This window comes from Equus caballus, chromosome 1 (genome assembly GCF_041296265.1).
Source record: "Equus caballus isolate H_3958 breed thoroughbred chromosome 1, TB-T2T, whole genome shotgun sequence".
Classification (NCBI taxonomy): Eukaryota; Metazoa; Chordata; class Mammalia; order Perissodactyla; family Equidae; genus Equus; species Equus caballus.
This window is the reverse complement of record NC_091684.1, coordinates 8,909,318-8,928,401: the sequence shown is the minus strand read 5'-3', so window position 1 is coordinate 8,928,401 and position 19,084 is coordinate 8,909,318. Positions and strand designations below refer to the sequence as shown.

General features: G+C 40.1%; 1 protein-coding gene across 5 annotated transcripts in view; it reads left to right on the top strand.

Annotated features, from left to right (window-relative positions):
* The first annotated feature begins 5,054 nt into the window (after window positions 1-5,054).
* ZRANB1 (zinc finger RANBP2-type containing 1) overlaps window positions 5,055-19,084 on the top strand; it is a 65,933-nt gene continuing 51,903 nt past the window's right edge. Inside the window, exon 1 of one of the 5 annotated variants that reach the window (XM_023637369.2) lies at window positions 5,055-5,454. The gene's annotated coding sequence lies outside the window, so the exon portion shown is untranslated. The remainder of the gene's footprint in view (window positions 5,455-19,084) is intronic. The other 4 variants (XM_023637362.2, XM_070253525.1, XM_070253592.1 and 1 more) reach the window with 4 other exon arrangements.

Genomic DNA, 19,084 nt, shown 5'->3' with positions numbered 1-19,084 from the left:
AGTGAAGTTGGTTCAGATATTTGATGTCTCCAAACTTCTTAAAAGGACTCAGTAAAACTTCAACGATTCTCTCATAACTCAGCAAGTCTAGCTTACAAGAATACCTAGTTGAAGGTTTATGAAAATTTCTTAATCTAGATGTAGGGTGATCGTGTCACTAGGAACATAAATTCCTATCCATGGAGATGAGAATAGTCCTAGCACAGACCACCACTGGGGTAAGTCAAACGAGCTGTATTCTATCTGATGCCTGACACACATACTTTGCCCCAGGCAAGACTGTGGTTGGTGTCTAGACGGGTCACAGGATGATCCTATGTTCCACAAAACAGTGTCATTTATTGCATGAGAATGGACCAGGCAGTATTATTATATTGTACTTTCTACCATAATGAGGTTTCTCCACTGAGGAATCATGTTGATCATAAATAGTAAGTGGAAGATATTTTGCAGTTTATACAACTGACATTTTCTGCAATATGGCTGAGAATTTGTTCTTGTAACAGTTGAACTTTCTAGCATTCTTTTGAAGGGAGCTCACCAGTTTTATAAAACTTGCTTCATAAAAGCACAGATCCCCCAACAGACTCTAATTAAGCTGGACCTATTGTCATTTCCTTCAGCAAATGCCTTTAACTTTCTTTGTTTGGACATGTCCACCTCTAGGTAGCCTCTGCGGTCTGGCCTCCCTGTCCTAGGCCTGGCTCCGGACCACTGGACCTTGTTGGAGAAAGTGGCTCCTTGCAGTTTTTTCCTCACTCTTCTTGGTTTGCTTCCTCACAACCCTTGCCCCAAAGTCCCTCCATTCTCCTCCAGCTCCCAGCCCAACCCTTAGCAGGTGACCTGTGCTGGAATCCCCCAGGAGGAGAAAGGATGTGAAGTCCACTCCATCCCTACCCCTCCAACAGAATCTCTCCGCAGCTCTGTTTTTCATGTCTTCCTTTCCTCTTGTTTCTGAGGAAGAAAGGGCCCCCCTGCTCGCCAAGACAAATCACTGTGCTCTGGCTTACCTCCCTCCTGGATTTCTATCATTTATTTTCCCCTATCCACTTTCTTTCCTCAGTTTACAAAAGTGCTCAGATATGCTCATTCTTTAAAAAAATATGTATAGGAAAACAGACCCTTTTCCTCATTCTTGTTCCTCCCTCTGTCTATTCTTCTATCTCCTGCCCTCCTTTCATTGATTGCCAAATGTCTTGGACTGGTAGACTATAATCACTGCTTCGATGCCCACACATGCCTTCAGCTTTTGAAATCTGGCTTTTCTCCCCACCGTCCTACTGAGAACTGTTCTCTAGAAGGTCACAAAGCCTCTTGTTTGTCAAATCCAGTGACCTTTTCTCTGTTCTCATTCTGTAGAATGAGTTTCTCTGTTCTGAGTCTGCGGAATACGACATTGTTTATTACCACGTTCTTGAGGCTCACCGCCCCTTGGCTCCTAGAACACCTTTTCCATCTTCTTTCTGACCCATCTTTTTCTCCTCCTTTGGTGGTTTTTCTTTTTCTTTCCCAATCCTGTGGCTTCACTTGTCAATTTGACATAGATAACTCCAGGACGTTTATCTCCAGCTCCAGTCTGTCAAATTCCAGACCTGCCTTCCCCCTGAATCAGGAGGTCGGCGTACCTGATCCGTAGTCCACAGCTCCTCTTCTTTAGTCACTCTTCCGTGCTTCCCACCATTAATCACACCACTAGCCTTCACAGTTCTCTGACTTTTGATTCTTTCTTTTGTCCCAGATTCAGACATTGGCAACCCCTGAACCTTCTACCATCCCGTTTCACTCCTGCCTTCTCCTTTCCATTCCCACAGCGAGTTTGGTTTTGGTCCTTCTCTCTTAGTTTCTCTGTCCCTGTTTCTAATTCTACCCTAGTTTGTCCCACAGACATTCCAAGATAAGGTATAGCTCTATTACTGGCACTTTCCTGCTCAAAACCTTTCCATGGCTTTCTACTAGTAATGAAATTAAGTACAGATCCGTGATTTGGCATTCAAGACCTTCACAGTCTGGCAGAAAAAGTAAATTGACATTCTATCTTCTACAAGTAGTTTGGGGAACACCCGAAATAAAAGTCAAAACAAATTAATTGTCAACAAAACTGTATTGTCACTACACTCTAACACAAGGGTTCTAAGAAAAAGAACTTTTTATTGTAAACAGTGGATACCTTTTTCCCCAAATGAAATATTTCTCAGAACTCAGAAATATTTCTCAGAAATATATGTAAGGAGAATGATAACTTAATCTCTGTGCCAAACAGCATGAATAAGTCCTTAACCGTGATAATGCTCTCTACGCATTTGTTGACATCTTTTTTACTCAAATAAGGTGCAATGGAAAGAAGATTCGACTGAGGAATCAGAAGCTTTGTGTCCTAATTCCAGACCTAGATGGTCTGGCTTTAGCTAAGTCACCTAAAATCTCTACGTATCAGTTTCCACATCTGCAAACTGCGGGGGTGTGACTCTGTCAGTAGTTGGCTGCACATTGTAGTCACCCGGGGAGTGTGTTTAAAACATAGCCATGCCCAGGCTCTCCTCTTGGGGATAGTCTCAATAGGGCTGGGGTGGGGCCCAGACATGTGTATTTTGAAAAAGCTCCTCAGGCAATTCTAATGCATAGCCAGGGCCTGGACTGATATCAAGTATCTTTCCAGCTTTAACAGAGTCATTTTTGGATTTGCTGATAATTTTCATTTGAATTTACTTAGCACATTCCACCTCATATTATAATTATGGCTATTTTTGTCTTGTCCTCTTTTCCAGGCTGTGGCTTCCTCAAACACAGAATGCGTCTTACTCATCTTTTGTGTGCTTCTTGTTCCTTGGTACATGGTACTTACTTTACGTTTGCTAAATTCAGTGAAGAGTTAATAAGCCTCAACCAAACGCTATCACCCTCCCTTAACAAAATAAACTCCAACTCCAACTAAACAAAAACAGCAAATTCTGCGGTTCTTGTTAACTTATAGGTGAGATGCTTTGCAGCTGAGCTTCAGGAAGGGGAAGCTGGAGGTGCTCAGCAGCACTTAAGATATTTTCAAAGCAAAATGTTCGTTCAATCATTTGTTCTTACACAATACTGTGGTGATTAATTTTATCTAAATTGTGTTAATTATATGTTTGAGGATGTGTGTAAAGTTTTGTAGGCAAATGACTATTGCAGTTTAAACTCAACTTATTGGCAAGTTCTTGAGCAAATAATGTTGCTTTGGGAATACAGGGATTATTGAAAATGTTTATATCAAAGGAATGGCTATGAGGATAAAATATACCAATGAGAGAGGTTGTTGGCGAGGGGAAGCTATATAGGTGTTATTCTTGAGTGGCCATTGTGAAGCTGTACATCCACATTTGTCATATTTATGTAAAGAGAGACTGAGAATAATACCATGAAGTTTTACTAAATGAAGTCTCCATCTAAGTTTTCAAAATCCAATTAACCTCTGAATAAACACAGTCTTCTCATTGAAGCTGAGGTGTCCAATACAACTGATAAATGCCCTTTGACGGTGCTATATTCTTCAACAGATAACTTTTATTATTTTTACTCATTTTTGTGAGGAAGATGGTCACTGAGCTAACATCTGTGCGAATCTTCCTGTATTTTGCACGTGGGATGCTGCCACAGTGTGGCTTGATGAGTGGTGCTAGGTCCACGGCCAGGAACTGAACCTGCGAAACCCAGGCCGATGAACTGGGGTGCACAAACTTCACCACCATGCCACCAGGCCTGCCCTACAGATAACTTTTAAAGAGGATTACAACTTTTAAAGAGTTGCTGTGTTTTGTAGCTTTTTAAATTATTGAAATAAAAAATTTGAAGTATGAAAAACGCAAGGTGAAGTCTCACTGGGAAAAACAAAGCTCTCTAGGTGGAAAAATCTGACACACTTATGGGGTTTTAGCAAATGGCTAAATGACTCCCACTATTTGGCTACATTTACGGTAAGTAAAAGAAAGAAATATACAAAATACATCACCACATACATTCTCTTTAGAACTTGGGCTCTGGGAATTCTCCTGGCAGTATTTTTTCCACAGCTGTAATTTATCCTCTGCCTTAAATTTACAATTTACAGAAAAGGCAACCACAGGAAAGCTGCGTTTGCCCACAATTAGAGCTAGGAAGCAGTAGAAGAGAACGAAAAGCAAAGTCTCCCTGGCTTTTTTTTGCTTAAAAAAATATTACTTTATTGAAATATAATTGGCATATAACTCCACGGCTTTTCACCATGCATGTACGTATGCATACATGTAATATATATAAATACACATACACACATAAATGGATAGCTGCCTCCAAGGCAGGAGGAAAAAATAAGACATTAAAATAGATATATGAAAAAGTATCACGAACAACCTAAACATTTATCTTCTTCGGTGTCTTATAAAGAGTTTGCGGGGCTGGCCCCATGGCCAAGTGGTTAAGTTCGCACGCTCCGCTGCAGGCGGCCCAGTGTTTCTTGGCTCCAATCCTGGGCGCGGACATGGCACTGCTCATCAAACCACGCTGAGGCAGCGTCCCACATGCCACAACTAGAAGGACCCACAACGAAGAATATACAACTACGTACCGGGGGGCTTTGGGGAGAAAAAGCAAAAAAAAAAAAATCTTAAAAAATATATATATTTAAAAAAAAAAGTTTGAAAGCGTATAAGAAAGAGTGAAGCAGAATCTGTCCTAAGTAAATGTGGAGAGACGGGGACATGAGACTCAGGGCTGCCTTAGGAGCCCGGGGACTCCATTGCACACAAGAGGCAAAGCGAAACGGGCCGCCCAGACGACCCCCTCCGGGCCTCCCAGCCCGGCGCACACCACGCCGCCCCGTCACCTCCCGGCGTCCCCAGCACGTCGCCGAAGGCCCGCAGCCCGGACGCCGCACACGGGGCGGGGCGCGGCGCCGACGCGCCACCGCCTCACAATAGGGCCGGGCGCCGGCGTGACGTCACCTTTCTGCGGCCCGCCTCCTGCGCCCTGAAAGAGACGGCCGCCCATTGGCTGCGCCGCTGGCGACCTCGGGGCCAATGATAGGGCGCCGAGCGGCGAGGTCCAGTCTTGACGTTGTGCTGCTCGCCGTGGGGTTTATTTGGCTTCGGGGCCCCTCACCGTCGCCATTAGGATCCCGCAGCGCCCGAGGCCGCCTCCTCTGGTCTCTACCCCCGCCCCCCGGCGCCCCCCCGCCTCCGCGCCTGCTCTCCGCCCCTCTGCCCCCGCCTCCGGCACCCGGGAGCCGCGCGCGGGCCCGCGGAGACCATGTCCTGACTGAGGGGAGAGGGCGGAGGCGGCAGCAGCGGGGCGGGCGGCGGCGCGGAGGGAGGCGGAGAGGGGCCGGGCTCGGCTCGTCGCCGCGGGCTGCTCGGGGAGTCGCCGCCGCCGCCGCCGCCGCCGCCGGGCGCCGAGCGTCGGACGGGTAGGAGGAGCAGGAGCTGGAGGAGGAGCTGCCGCCGCCAGGTAACCTGGTCCCGGGAGGGCGCCCTCCCGCAGGCCCCTCGCGGCTCCCGCCGCGGCCTGCCCGGCCCCTAGCTCCCAGGCGGCGCTCAGGCGGCCGGGTCTCCGGGGCCGCCTGCCCGCGCCCCCTGGGGCGGCGTCGCAGGCGAGGGGAGGGGCACGGTCTGCCGCCGCCGCGCTTCCATCTTGAGTTTTCCCGGTGCGAGGATAGGCCCGGGGCTGTGGGAGGGTGGGTCCTCCCCGCTTGTTTACCGGCCGTCGATCAGGCGCGGCTGGACGCGCCGCCTGCCCTGTTACCTTTCTTCCGCCAGATTCCTCGCCCCGCCCCCGACTTTTTTTCCTGCCACCTACGAGCGGGTGAGTGGGATTTCGCTCCCACTCTGCATTAGGCCCTAAACACTTGGGTTCATCGCCACAAGTTGGTGCTGGTCTCCAAACTTGTATTTCGGTCCCTTGGCCGTTTCCTCTCCGCCTCCCGCGGTGGCCTCCCGTTGTTGCCATTTCTGTTTAAGAGAATAAAGGTGGGGGGCACCGGGGGTGGGCTGGGAAGGAGGAGCCGGAACTAGTGGAAAGATTGCCCCTCTCGCTGGCAATAACGATTGTTCAGTTCAGTGCAAGTGTCTTATTTTCTCCCCTGTGGCTTGCTGTGGGTCATTTCACAGACAAAAGGACTGTAATGAATGCTTGCGTTAAGCACAAGGGGCGGGCAGTTTAGGTTCAGTCTGGAAGTTTGAACTGGCCCATTATCTTTGAGATACACTTGTGTTTTGAAATTTTCTTGCTCAGAATTTTGAGTATCAGTCAACTGATCCCCCGTTTCCGTAACTCCATAGACTGTCGGGTTAAACGCCGTCCCCTCTACCCGATATTTTGGTTTATTTGCTCACCGTTTGATCTGTAGGTTGTCAACAGATTTAGTATACAGAAAATACTGTTTTGTGAACACAGTTGAAGAGAAATCTTTAGCTCTTGGAAACGTGATATAATGAGTGGTTGTTCTGTTCTTTATCACTTGTGCGACCTCAGGGGTACCCCTGTTTTGCTCAAATATGGATGACTCAGTGTACAAACCATAAGCCAGGGAAAACCATAAGGAATTTTGATCTTGGCTTGTGCCAAGGGCCTTGGGAAAGTCATCTAAACTATGTGAAAAATAAAGCTGGATCTCTCCTCTTGGTTATTATTATTAAGTGAGATGATTCTAAAGAAATTTAGAACCCTGCTCCCCTTGATTTTTGAATCTTACGAGATATGCAGTCGTCTCCTTTTACTAAAATTTCCTAACGTGTTTATTGGGCTGTAGGGGGACTAAGAGGACAGTGATGACACATATTAATCTTTAGGGAGGATATTAGATTATCATGAGGGATTTTTATTTCTGTAAATGTTTCAGCACCTTTTATTAATGCTTCAGAGCATTGAGACACCCATTTGTTTACTCTTGAAATGTGCTTGGGATAGTATGATGAACTCATTCATGGTAATGTGGCTTTGATCCTGCTCTGTGCACTGATAAGAGTTATGGCATATCACATTTAAAGTCTGAGGATTAACGTAGTTCTGGAGCTCACAATCCTCTTGTACAATGTTTGACATAAATTACCTCGTGTAATTGATGTAGTGAGAACTGTTCAATGTGCTTTATACTTATATTGCTTTTATAATAAATGGAAACTTTAAATATATGGGAGTTGCAAAAGTAGACCATTGTAACTTTTTATTTAATTTGGTTCAATGTATTATTTGAGCATTGCTGCTGGAGTCCCTCCTCCACCAATAATAAGCCCTTTTACCTGGGCTTTGAATACTTTGTCTCTCAGTAATGGGGTGTTTCAGTTGAAATATTTGTGCTCTGCTTATGCTTTGAGTAAATAATACCTTGCACATTTTAATACTCTCACCTCCTCACATCACAGCATAAAAACTTCCAGGACATTCTTTATTACATGCAAAGTATAGTTTAAGCTCTTTGGTGTGGTATTCAGGTTCCTCTATAATCTGGCCGTGATCCATTCTTCAGTCTTAACTCTTTATTTCTTCCCTTTGTGAATCCTTAGTTTCAGCCAGACTGACTTGTTTGTTGTTCCTGTTGAGTCACCCCTCTTGGCCTTTCTTTATGCCCTTCTTTTTGTTTGAAGCCTTTTTCTGTTTGTATTCATGGATACTCTCTTTACTCTGGACCTAGTTAAGTCCTGTCTCTTGAGAAGGCTTTTTTGACTACTTCAGCCCCAAGGGGTCTGTTCACTCCTCTCTTGGGTGGGACTGTTTTCTTGTTTTTTTTTCTTAGCATATGCTAGCCTGGATTTCAGTTTGTCTTCTTTTATGTTTTTATTCTGATTCCCAATTAGATTTTTCAGACTCTGAAAAATAAGTATGAAACTTGAACCCTGTATCTATGGAGACCATATATTCAGCACTGAAAATATGGATACATGGTCTGCCAAAGTATTTTTGGTTATAAAAGTATTCCAGGACATCAGTTTGTACTTTTCTATGTATTGTAGTTTCTGGGACTTTGATGATTTATGAGACAAAATATTTGAAATTGTGACTCTCTCAAAAATTTTTTTTTAGTCAGTGTGTTAATTATCAGCTTAGTTCTCTTCTTGTAGAAGATGCTCAACATTTTGATAGTGGTTATGTCTTGTTATTCAAATAAAAGTATGACAGTTCCATAGTTTACTTCAGATTTGAGTCTGGGACAATTACTTCCATTGAGTTTGGCACTAGTGACACCAAGGGTGGTCATTCCATATGTGTATATAGGTAACAGCATCATGGGAAGGAGAAAATAATCTGTAGTCTCAGTTTGCATCCTTAACCTCGGATGTTGGCGGCATGTGTCACTGATCATGAGGCAAATGCGACTCAAGAGAATGTGTGATTCACTGCTACCTGTCAACACTGTTGGAAGAAAACACAAACAAGCTGGTCCGTGGTATTTTTGTATACCAAGAATAATTCATGTAATTATGTAGTACTAAGGTGGATGCTAATGTAGTTGGAAAATAGGTGTGTGTGTTTCTGTTGTGTTGTGTGTGTGAGTAGGAGTCCTGGTATTTTATGGATACGTAGTCTCTCAGCAGTAAACCATCTTGATTTATCTACTGCATCTGTCTGAAAACTTGTCCTCTTCCTTCAGTTCATCAGAATATTTTTTTCCCTTGGAATTGACTGACTTTTAGAAAGTAGTTTACAAGAAAACTTTTTTTTAAGCTTCAGAAACCTTTTTAGCATAATTGAAGCTAAAATTAGTCTGTTAAACTTTCCAGAAATACTAGGCATTTTACTTAGGCTACTTGCATTTCTAAGAGGCACTTTCATAGAATTATATTAGTGATTTCAGCATTTGAGAAATCTGGATCAGTAAGCATTCTTTGATTTCTTGCAAGGTGGTGTATTTTGGTTGAGATGAAATTTTTGACGTGAGCAATCCGTTTGAATTTTAAAATGGAGGTTGATCAGGTAAATTGACTGTAAAGTTAATAATTTTTCAGCTTCCTAGTGAATTCAACTTTTTAGTAATGAAGAAACTAATTTCCTTTATTTTTACAGTTCATATATTGAGGCCAAATTGTCCCACCTCCTCCTCAACCAACACAATTTTTTTTTCCATCCTTTGGTAAGTTAAATTTTTATGTGGATTAAATTCACATAAATAAAAAAATATTTGGATGGATAAGGTGTTGGAAATCAGTTGCATATCTTTCCAGCTTTTTCTTAACTTAATTTTTTTTATAACACCTTCTTTGAGGTTTATTTTATATACCATAAAAATCACTCTATTAAAGTAGACAATTTTTTGGTTTTTAGTGTATTCACAGAGTTGTGTAACCATCACCACTATACAGAACATTTTCATCACCCCCGAAAGAGACCCTGTACCCGTTAGCAGTCATTTCCCTTTGCCCCAGTTCCTGACAACTGCTACTTCGCTTTGTCTCTGTGGATTTGCCTTTTCTGTACATTTCATATAAATGGAGTCATATGATATATGACGTTTTGTGTCTAGCTTTGTGAACTTAGCATTATGTTTTCAAGGTTTACCCATGTTGTAGCATGTATCAGTACTTCATTCCCTTTTGTGGCTGAATAATCAATATTTCATTGTATGGATATATTACATTTTGCTTAGGTTTATCCACTCATTTATTGATGGATATTTAGGTTATTTCCACCTTTTTTGCTATTATGAAATATGCTGCTATGAACATTTGTGTACAAGTTCTTATGTGGAGTTAAGTTTTCATTTCTCTTGGGTATATACCTAGGAGTGGAATTGCTGGGTCGTATGGTAACTCTGTGTTTAACCTTTAAGGAACTTCCTGACTGTTTTCAAGTGGTTGTACCATTTTACGTTTCTACTGGCAATGTGTCAGTCCCATTTCTCTACATTGTCATCAACACTTGTTATTGTTTGTCTTTTTTATTATAGCCATCGTAGTGAAGTGGCATCTCCTAGTTTTTACTTGCATTTCCCTAATGACTAATGGTATTGAGTATCTTTTCATGTGCTTCTTGGCCGTTTGTCTATCTTATTTAGAGAAATGTCTATTCAAATACTTTTCCCGTTTTTCGTTTAGGTTGTCTTTCTGTTGTTGAGTTGTAAGATTTCTTTATGTATTCTGGATACAAGTCAGACAAATAATTTGCAAATGTTTTATCCTGTTCAGTGGCTTGTCTTTTCATTTTTTGTTTTTTGAGGTCGTAATAGTTTATAACATTGTGAAATTTCAGTTGTACATTATTATTTGTCAGTCACCATATGTATGTGTCTTTTCACTTTCTTGATAGTGTCCTTTAAAGCACAGAAGGTTTTAATTTTGTTATAGTCCAGTTTATGTTTTCTCTTGTCACTTGTGCTTTTGGTGTTGTCTCTAAGAAGCCGTTGTCTAATCCAGAGTCAAGAAGATTTGCATATATGTTTTCTTATAAGAATTTTATAGTTTTAGCTCTTATATTTAGGTCTGTGATAATTTTGAGTTGTTTTGTTTATAGTATGAGGTAGGGGGTCCAACTTGATTCTTTTGCAGGTGGCTTTCCAGTTGTCCCAGCACCATTTGCTGAAATTTACTTAGTTTTAACAATATAATTATTCTCTACTCTAAATTGATTATTGCAAGACAATATTCCCTGGATATATGAAGAAATTATCCTTATTTTGCAGATGGAGAAAAGGATCTCTGCTTAGTCTTGAGCATTAGGTTGCAGCAATACGCCTGTGATTGGAATTCTGAAGGCAGGACATCATCTCTATGATTTTTTTTTTTTGAGGAAGATTAGCCCTGAGCTAATGTCTGCTGCCGTTCCTCCTCTTTTTGCTGAGGAAGATTGGCCCTGAGCTACCATTTGTGCCCATCTTACTCTATTTTATGTGGGGGACGCCTGCCACAGCATGGCTTGCTAAGCAGTGCATAGGTCTGCACCTGGGATGCGAACTGCAGGCCGCTGAAGCAGAACGTGCAAACTTAAGGACTGCGCCACTGGGCTGGCCCCTCTCGGTGATTTTTAACAAACCATTTCTAAATTCTTTGCTTTTTTGGTTGGGGTGGGTAGTTTACTTCATTTTTTGGTATTTAATGATACTAAAGTTTGTTTTTAAACAGGGAAACTATAGCAATTTGCAGGACTATTTTTGACTAATCCTTTTTTGGAATACTATCCTTTGATACTGGTAGAGGATTGAGGGGCTTTTTATTGACTAAATGATTAGTGAGCAAGTGTTGCATAGCAGATACTGTTTATAGAGACATAAAAATGAGTTTTTCACAATTGATCATTAGAAACAAACCCTAATCGGTTAGACTAAGTACTAGTAAAGAAATGACTAAATTAACTTAGCACAAGATTAGTATTGAGTCAGGAAGGGCTTTACAGAGGTGGCAACATTGAGCTGCTCACTGAAGGAGGAGCAGTAACAGGTTTCTGGGTATATAAAACCGGGTAAGAATCAGGAGTGGGAATGAGAGAGCATCCTGTGCAGAAGCAATCGAATGAGTGAAGGCATGGAGACATGAAGATTACATGTCATGTTTAAGGACCAGCAGAGGGTTCAGTGTGGCTAAAGTGTGGATGAAGTTGGAAAGGCACTCCTAGGACCTGCAGGTTATGAGTGCCTTATTCCTTCTTCAGCCCCTGATCTCATTCTTCCCCAGAGCTGGGAATTAGAAAGGAGAGGGACCCTCTTCCCTGTGGGTCATCTTCACAGATGGGAGAGGGGAGAGTTCTCTCTTCCCTTCTCCGTCTAGCTCTGTCTCTGTGTGTAGGGGGATATGTTGGGAGTATTTGTGGTATTAAGTTGAAAATCTGAAGGCATTGTTTTTATAGAAATTGACTCAGCAAATTAGGTTAATAATTACTGGGCACATACTGTGTCATCTGAGGTTGTTTAGGATTTTCAAAAAGTAGATTACGTAAAACACTGTTGCAAAGGCTACTGAAGTTAAAACATTTAGTAATGACCTGTTCAATGTTAAGCATTTCTGAAATAACTATACCAAATGTATGAACAAGACAAAGAAAGTCTCTGTTACTTGAATTATATTCTAATGTGGAGAGACAATCAAGGAGCAAACAAAAAAATACTGGGTTGTGATAAGTGCTATGCAGATAATGAAACTAGGGTGAAGTGGTAGACACTGACTGAGTAGTCAGGGGAAATCTTTCAGAGGAGGTGATATTTAAACCTAGATCTCAGTGACAACAACTGGCCATGTGAAAATCTGGGGAAAAAGCATTCTAGGTGGAGGAGATTTCTACTGCAAAACTCTTAAGGTGAGAATGAGCCTACTTGTAAAAGGAACAGAACAAATCCACATTTATGTAAAGATTTGCAAGAAAGACTGGGGAATTTTAATTTTATTCTGAGTGGATTGGGAAGCCATTAGAGGATTTTAAATCCTTGTGTTGTGACCTGGTTTACATTGCTAAAGGATCCATCTGGCTTCTCTGTAAGGGTGGTGGGTAGAGGAGAAGCAGTAAGATTAGTGGGGTGGCTGTGCAGTAATCCACGTGGGGGTTGATGGTGGCTCACGTTAGGGATGTGGGAGGGGAGTCCTGAGAAAAGTAAAGATTTTGGGGGCTTGTTTTGGAGACAGTGGCGATGCTCTGTGGTAGCTAGAGACAGTGGCTATACAGTTAGCCTGTCTTGTAACCTAATATTCATGTTTCGTTCTAGGGAAATGTTTTTGTAGCCTTGGAAGGCTGTGGTGCCCTAGTGAGAGAAAATGGGAGTCAGAATCTGGGGTTTACTGTCTAAAGCTTTTGTCACCCTGGGCAAGTCATTTCCTGGAGCCATGGATTTCTTGTAAAATGAAAGTACTTCTAGTTCAGGAGGATTCTGGGGTACCTTAGGAGGAAGTACCTGAGGGTTCTGAGGTTTAAGTGAAATTATATGAGTTTTTTGTGGTCTTAAGCTCCATACAGAATTTAAGGTCATGTTATTTGAAGCAGTTGTTTGTAACATTACTTATAGTACGTGGATCTTGAGATTATTGGTTTTAGCCCCAGCTTTAGGACAGATAAGGCATTATGATATTATTTTCAGATGAATAGGCTTGGGTCTTAAGAATTTGGCCAGTATCTCAGATTCCATTCGGGTGGAGAGGGACGTGAACTCATGTCTAAGAAGTGCAGTGTTCTCCTTTATGTGAGAGAACTGGGTATAAATATCAAGAGAAGGAACTGATCTTTCTATAGTAAAATAAAGTAGTTTTCACCTTAATAACGCTTTGGTGAAAGGCAGTACAGGATCACGAAAGGAAAATGTTGTAGGATATTCTTGATGTGCGAGTGTGTGTGTGTTTGGAGGGGTGGCTGAGGAGATACTTCAACATCAGTCATGAAGGGCCTATGCCCTATTTAGGACTTTTAACATTGTAGGATGTTGTTCAAAGTTTTAAAGCTACAGAATAGCAACGTGATTTTTTTTTTTTTTTTTGACGGACCATTCTGGCAGAGATGTGGAGTATTAAAGTAGGAAGACTAGTTAGAATAATAAATAGTTAAGGAGAGCAGTGATGAACTAGGGCTTGGTGGTAGGGATGGAAAGAAGGGACAGTTCTTGAGAAAGGTTTAGAATGTAGGAGACCAGATTTACTCTCATGTAAAAGGACTCTTCTGTACCTATTTCATGGTTTTTGCCAAGATAAAATGATGATGTATTTCAAAGTATTTTGTGACTTGTAAGGTTTATTGTGTGATGTGGATATATATAAACACAAGTATGTTTTTTTCCCCAGAACTGTTTGAAGGTTAGTTGCAAACTTGATATCCCTTTATCCCTAAGTAGTTCAGTATGTATTTCCTAAAAACAAAGGCTTTCTCTTAGCATAACCAGAAGATAATTATCAAAATCAGGAAATTAACGTTGTATGATATTATTATGTAATTCTTAATAAGAGTAAGATTGTACAAATCTTATTCAGATTTTGTCAGTTGTCCCATTAATGTTCTTTATAATGGCAGAAGAAAATCTCAGATCATGTGTTGTAGTCTATTGCCATGTTTTTTATAAGCTCCTTTAATTTGGAATGGTAAAGTCTTTTCTTGTCTTTCATGATATTGGTGTTTTTGAAGAATATAGGACTGGTTATTTTGTAGAAAGTCTCTTAATATGGTATATCTGATGTTTTCTCTGGTGTCAGAATTTGCAGTTTCTAGCAAGACTACCACAGAAGTGATGTGTTTTTCTTAGTATGACAGTGTCAGGAGGCAAAAGACGTCATTACTGGTGTGGTTAGTTTTGATTACTTGGTTTTCTAGATGTCTACTAGGTTTTGTAACGTATCAGTTGTTGTGGGGAGATACTTGGAGATTATTTAAATATCCTGTTAATTGTCAGATTTTCACCCAGTAGTTTTAACATTCATTGATGATTATTTTCTGAATCTATTGTGAAGATTGCCAAATGGTGATTTTCTAATCCATTTATTCTTTTGCATTTATTAGTTGGATTTCTACTCTAAGAAAGAGCTTTCTCTTCCTATTTATCTGTTTGTTTATCAACATCTGTGTAGACTTATGGGTTTTTATTTTATTCAATGCCTTAAAATCCTTTACTGTTATTATTTATGTGGTTGCTCAAGTTGACCCAGCTTTGGCTAGTGGGAGCCCTTCATGCTAATTTCTGTGTCCCCCCCTTTCTTTTTAAAGATTTTTATTTTTATTTTTTATTTATTTTTTTATTAATGTTATGATAGATTACAACCTTGTGTGATTTCACTTGTACATTATTGTTAGTCATGTTGTGGGTACACCACTTCCCCCTTTGTGCCCTCCCCCAACCCCCCCTTTTCCCTGGTAATCACCGATTAGATCTCCTTGTCAATATGTTAACTTCCACCTATGAGTGGAGTCATATAGAGTTCATCTTTCTCTGACTGGCTTATTTCGCTTAACATAATACTCTCGAGGTCCATCCACGTTGCTGCGAATGGGCCAATTTTGTCTTTTTTTATGGCTGAGTAGTATTCCATTGTGTATATATACCATATCTTCTTTATCCAATCATCAGTTTCTGGGCATGTAGGTTGGTTCCACGTGTTGGCTATTGTAAATAATGCTGCGATGAACGTAGGGGTGCAAGGGACTCTTGGGATTTCTGATTTCAGGTTCTTAGGATAGATACCCAGTGATGGGATGGCTGGGTCATAGGGTATTTCTATTTTTAACTTTTTGAGAAATCTCCATACTGTTTTCCATAGTGGCTGTACCAGTTTGCATTCCCACCAACAGTGTATGAGGGTTCCTTTTTCTCCACAACCTCTCCAACATTTGTCACTCTTGGTTTTGGATGTTTTTGCCAATCTAACGGGTGTAAGGTGATAATTCATGCTAATTTATTCATGCTAATTTCTGTGTCCCCCCCTTTTTTTTAAAGATTTTTATTTTATTTTTTCCTTTTTCTCCCCAAAGCCCCCCGGTACATAGGTGTATATTCTTCGTTGTGGATCCTTCTAGTTGTGGCATGTGGGACGCTGACTCAGCGTGGCTTGACGAGCAGTGCCATGTCCGCGCCCAGGATTCGAACCAACGAAACACTGGGCTGCCTGCAGCGGAGCGCGCGAACTTAACCACTCGGCCACGGGGCCAGCCCCAAAAGATTTTTATTTTTTAGAGCAGTTTTAGGTTCACACCAAAAGTTTGTGTCCTTTTTGAAACTCCCCATCGTTCTTTGAGAATGGATTTTTTTTAAGAAAATGTTTCTTGTATATTAGTGACTAAAAGACATCATTAAGCAGTAGATTTTTAAAAGTACACTTTATTTTTTTAGAGCAGTTTAGATTCACAGCAAAATTGAACAGAAAGTACGGAGAGTTCTCTCATGCCCCCAGCCCCCACACATGAGTGACCTCCCTCACTATCACCATCCTGCAACAGATTGGTACATTTGTTCCAATTGATGAATCTACCATGGCACTTCATTGTCAAACGGAGTTCATAGTTTACGTTAAGGTTCACACTTGGTGTTGTACATTTTATGGGTTTTGACAAATATGTAATGTATATATCATTATAGTATCATACAGAATAGTTTCACTGTTCTAAAAATCGTCTGTGCTCTGCCTTTTCATCCTTCCCTCCTCCCCAACCTTTGGCAGTCACTGATCTTTTTATTGCTTCTATTTTGCCTTTTCCAGAATGTCATATAATTGGAATCATATAGTATGTAGCCATTTCAGATGAGCTTCTTTCACTTCAGTAATATGCATTTAAGGTTCCACCATGTTTTTTCATAGCTTGATAGCTCATTTCTTTTTAGTGCTGAATAATGTTTCATTGTCTAGATGTGCCATAGTTTATCTCTTCACCTGCTGAAGGACATCTTGGTTGCTTGCGGGTTTTGGCAATTGTGAATAAAGCTGCTGTAAAAATCTGTGTGCAGGCTTCTGTGTAGACATAAATTTTCACCTCCTTCGGGTAAATACCACGGTATACAATTGCTGGATCGTGTGATAAGAGCATGTTTAGTTTTGTGAGAAACTGCCAAACTCTGTTCCTAAGTCATGCTACGAGTTTGCATTCACATCAGTAACGAATGGGTGTTCTTGTTGTTCTACATCCTCGCCACTGTTGGTGTTGTCGTACTTGTGTTCTGGATTTTGGCTATTCTAATAGGTGTGTAGTGGTATCTCATTGCTATTTTAATTTGCAATTCTCTCATAACATAGAATGTTGAGCATTTTTTCATGTGGTTGGTTGCCAACTGTATATCTTGGTGAGGTGTTTGTTCGGGCCTTTTGCCCATGTTTTAACTGGGTTGTTTGTTTTCTTATTGTTGAGTTTTTAAGAGTTCTTCGTATGTTTTGGATGATAGTCTTTTATCAGATATGTCTTTTGCAGATTTTTTTCCTATTTTTCTGTCTTGTTCTTTTGACAGTGTCTTTTGCAGAGCAGAAGTTTTTAATTTTAACAAGTCCATCTTCTCAAGTATGTCTTCCATGGATTATGCCTTTGGTGTTTTATCTAAAAAGTCATTGCCATAGCCAAGATCATCTAGATTTCCTTTTGCGTTATCTTCTAGGAATTTTATAGTTCTGCATTTTACATTTAGGTCTGTGATTTATTTTGAGTTAATTTTTGTGAAGGTTGTGAAGTCTGTGTCTAGAGTCATTTTTTTTGTATGTAGATGTCAGTTGTTCCAGCACCATTTTTTGAGAAGACTTATCTTTTTTTCATTGGATTGCCTTTACTTCTTTCTTCGTCAAAGATCAGTTGACTTTATATGTGGATCTATTTCTGGGCTCTTTTCTATTCCATTGACTTATTTGTCTGTTCTTTTTCACCAGTACCGTACCGTTGATTACTATAGCTTTATAGTAAGTCTTGAAATCAGGGTAATCAGTTCTCTGACTTTATTTTTTCTTCAGTACTGTGTTGGATATTCTGAGAATTACACTTCTCCGTATAAACTTCAGAATTAGTCTGTCAGTACTCCCGTAATAACTTGCTGAGATTTTGATTGGGATTGTGTTGAATCTCTTGATGAAATTGGCAAGAACTGAGATTTTGATAATATTGCGTCTTCCTATCCATGAACATGGAATATCTCTCCATTTATTTAGTTCTTCTTTGGTTTCTTTCATCACAGGTTTGCAGTTTTCCTTATATAGATTTTGTACATATTTTCTTAGATTTATATCTAAGTATTTCAATTTTAGGAGTGCTAATCTAAATGGTGATATGTTTTTAATTTCAAATTCCATTTGTTCATTGCTGGTATATAGGAAAGCAGTTGACTTTTGTATATTAACTTTGTATCTTGCAACCTTGTTATAGTCATTTATTAGCACTAGGAGTTGTTGATTCTTTCAGAGTTTCTACATAGACAATAATGTCACCTGCAAATAAAGAGGGTTTTATTTCTTCCTTTCCGATCTGTATGCTTTTTATTTCCTTTTCTTACTGCATTAGCTAGAATTTCCAGTTCATTATTGAAAGAGTGGTGCGAGGAGATGTCTTTGCCTTATCACTGATCTTAGTGGGAAGTTTTCTAGTTCCTTACCATTGAGTATGATGTTAGGTATAGATTTTTTTTGTACATGCTCTTTATCACATTGAGGAAGTTTCCTTGTATTCCTGGTTTGCTGAGAGTTTTTTTTTTTTAAATCATGTGTAGGTGTTGGATTTTTGTCAAATGCCTTTTCTGCATGTGTTCATGTGACTTTTTTTCTTCTTTAACCTTTTGATATGATGGATTACATTAATTGATTTTTGAACATTACACTAGCCTTGCATATCTGGGTTAAACCCCACTTGCTTGTGGTGTATATTTCTTTTTATACATTGTTGGATTTGATTTGCTAATATTCTGTTGAGGATTTTGCGTCTGTTGATGAGAGACATTAAAAAGACAGATTTTGATCACTTCAGTTTGTCTGTCTTAGTTTTCTGAAGTGTTATGTTCATCTGTGCAAGGTTAGACTGAAAGAAACTTCATAATTTGATATGTTTTCTCTCTTTTATGAACTGTACCTGCGAGTTGTAGAAAGAAGCTGTATTTATAAGCTTTCCAAATGTTTTAACACTGCTTCCCAAACAAGCCCAAGTGTTTTATTATTAGATTCAAGAATCATAAAATTCTGTAAAATTGCTACAAAAGTTTCTAAGTGCTTACTCTCAATTTCTCTACAGACCAATAAAGTTTGTAGACTATCACAGGCCCCCATGGACCAAGTTTTGAGTAGCAATCAGCAGTAGACAATATACTGCTTCCTGCTTTTTTTCTAGCCTTAGCAGTCTAAGCCTTAATTCTCAGTCTAGTACAGCATTTTTTACCTTCCTGATAGATTTTTAAAACTTTCCATTATGATAATTTTCAAACATTAAGTATGATAGACTAGGAGAATGAATTGTTATGTATGCATCACCCAGTTATAATCTTGTTTCATTTATATTCTTCTTGCTTACTCCCAATGGATTATTTTAAAGCAAATTCCAGATATCTTATAACACTGTAGGTATTTCGGTATGTGTCTCTTAAGAGAAAAAGACTCTTTTAGAAACGTGGGTACCATGCTGTTAATCATACCTTAAATCTTTAATAATTTCTTAATAATATCAAATTGGTGTTCAGGTAATTTTTTAACATATATGTGTTTTAATACACAAACAGAAATATGTTAATTGCATC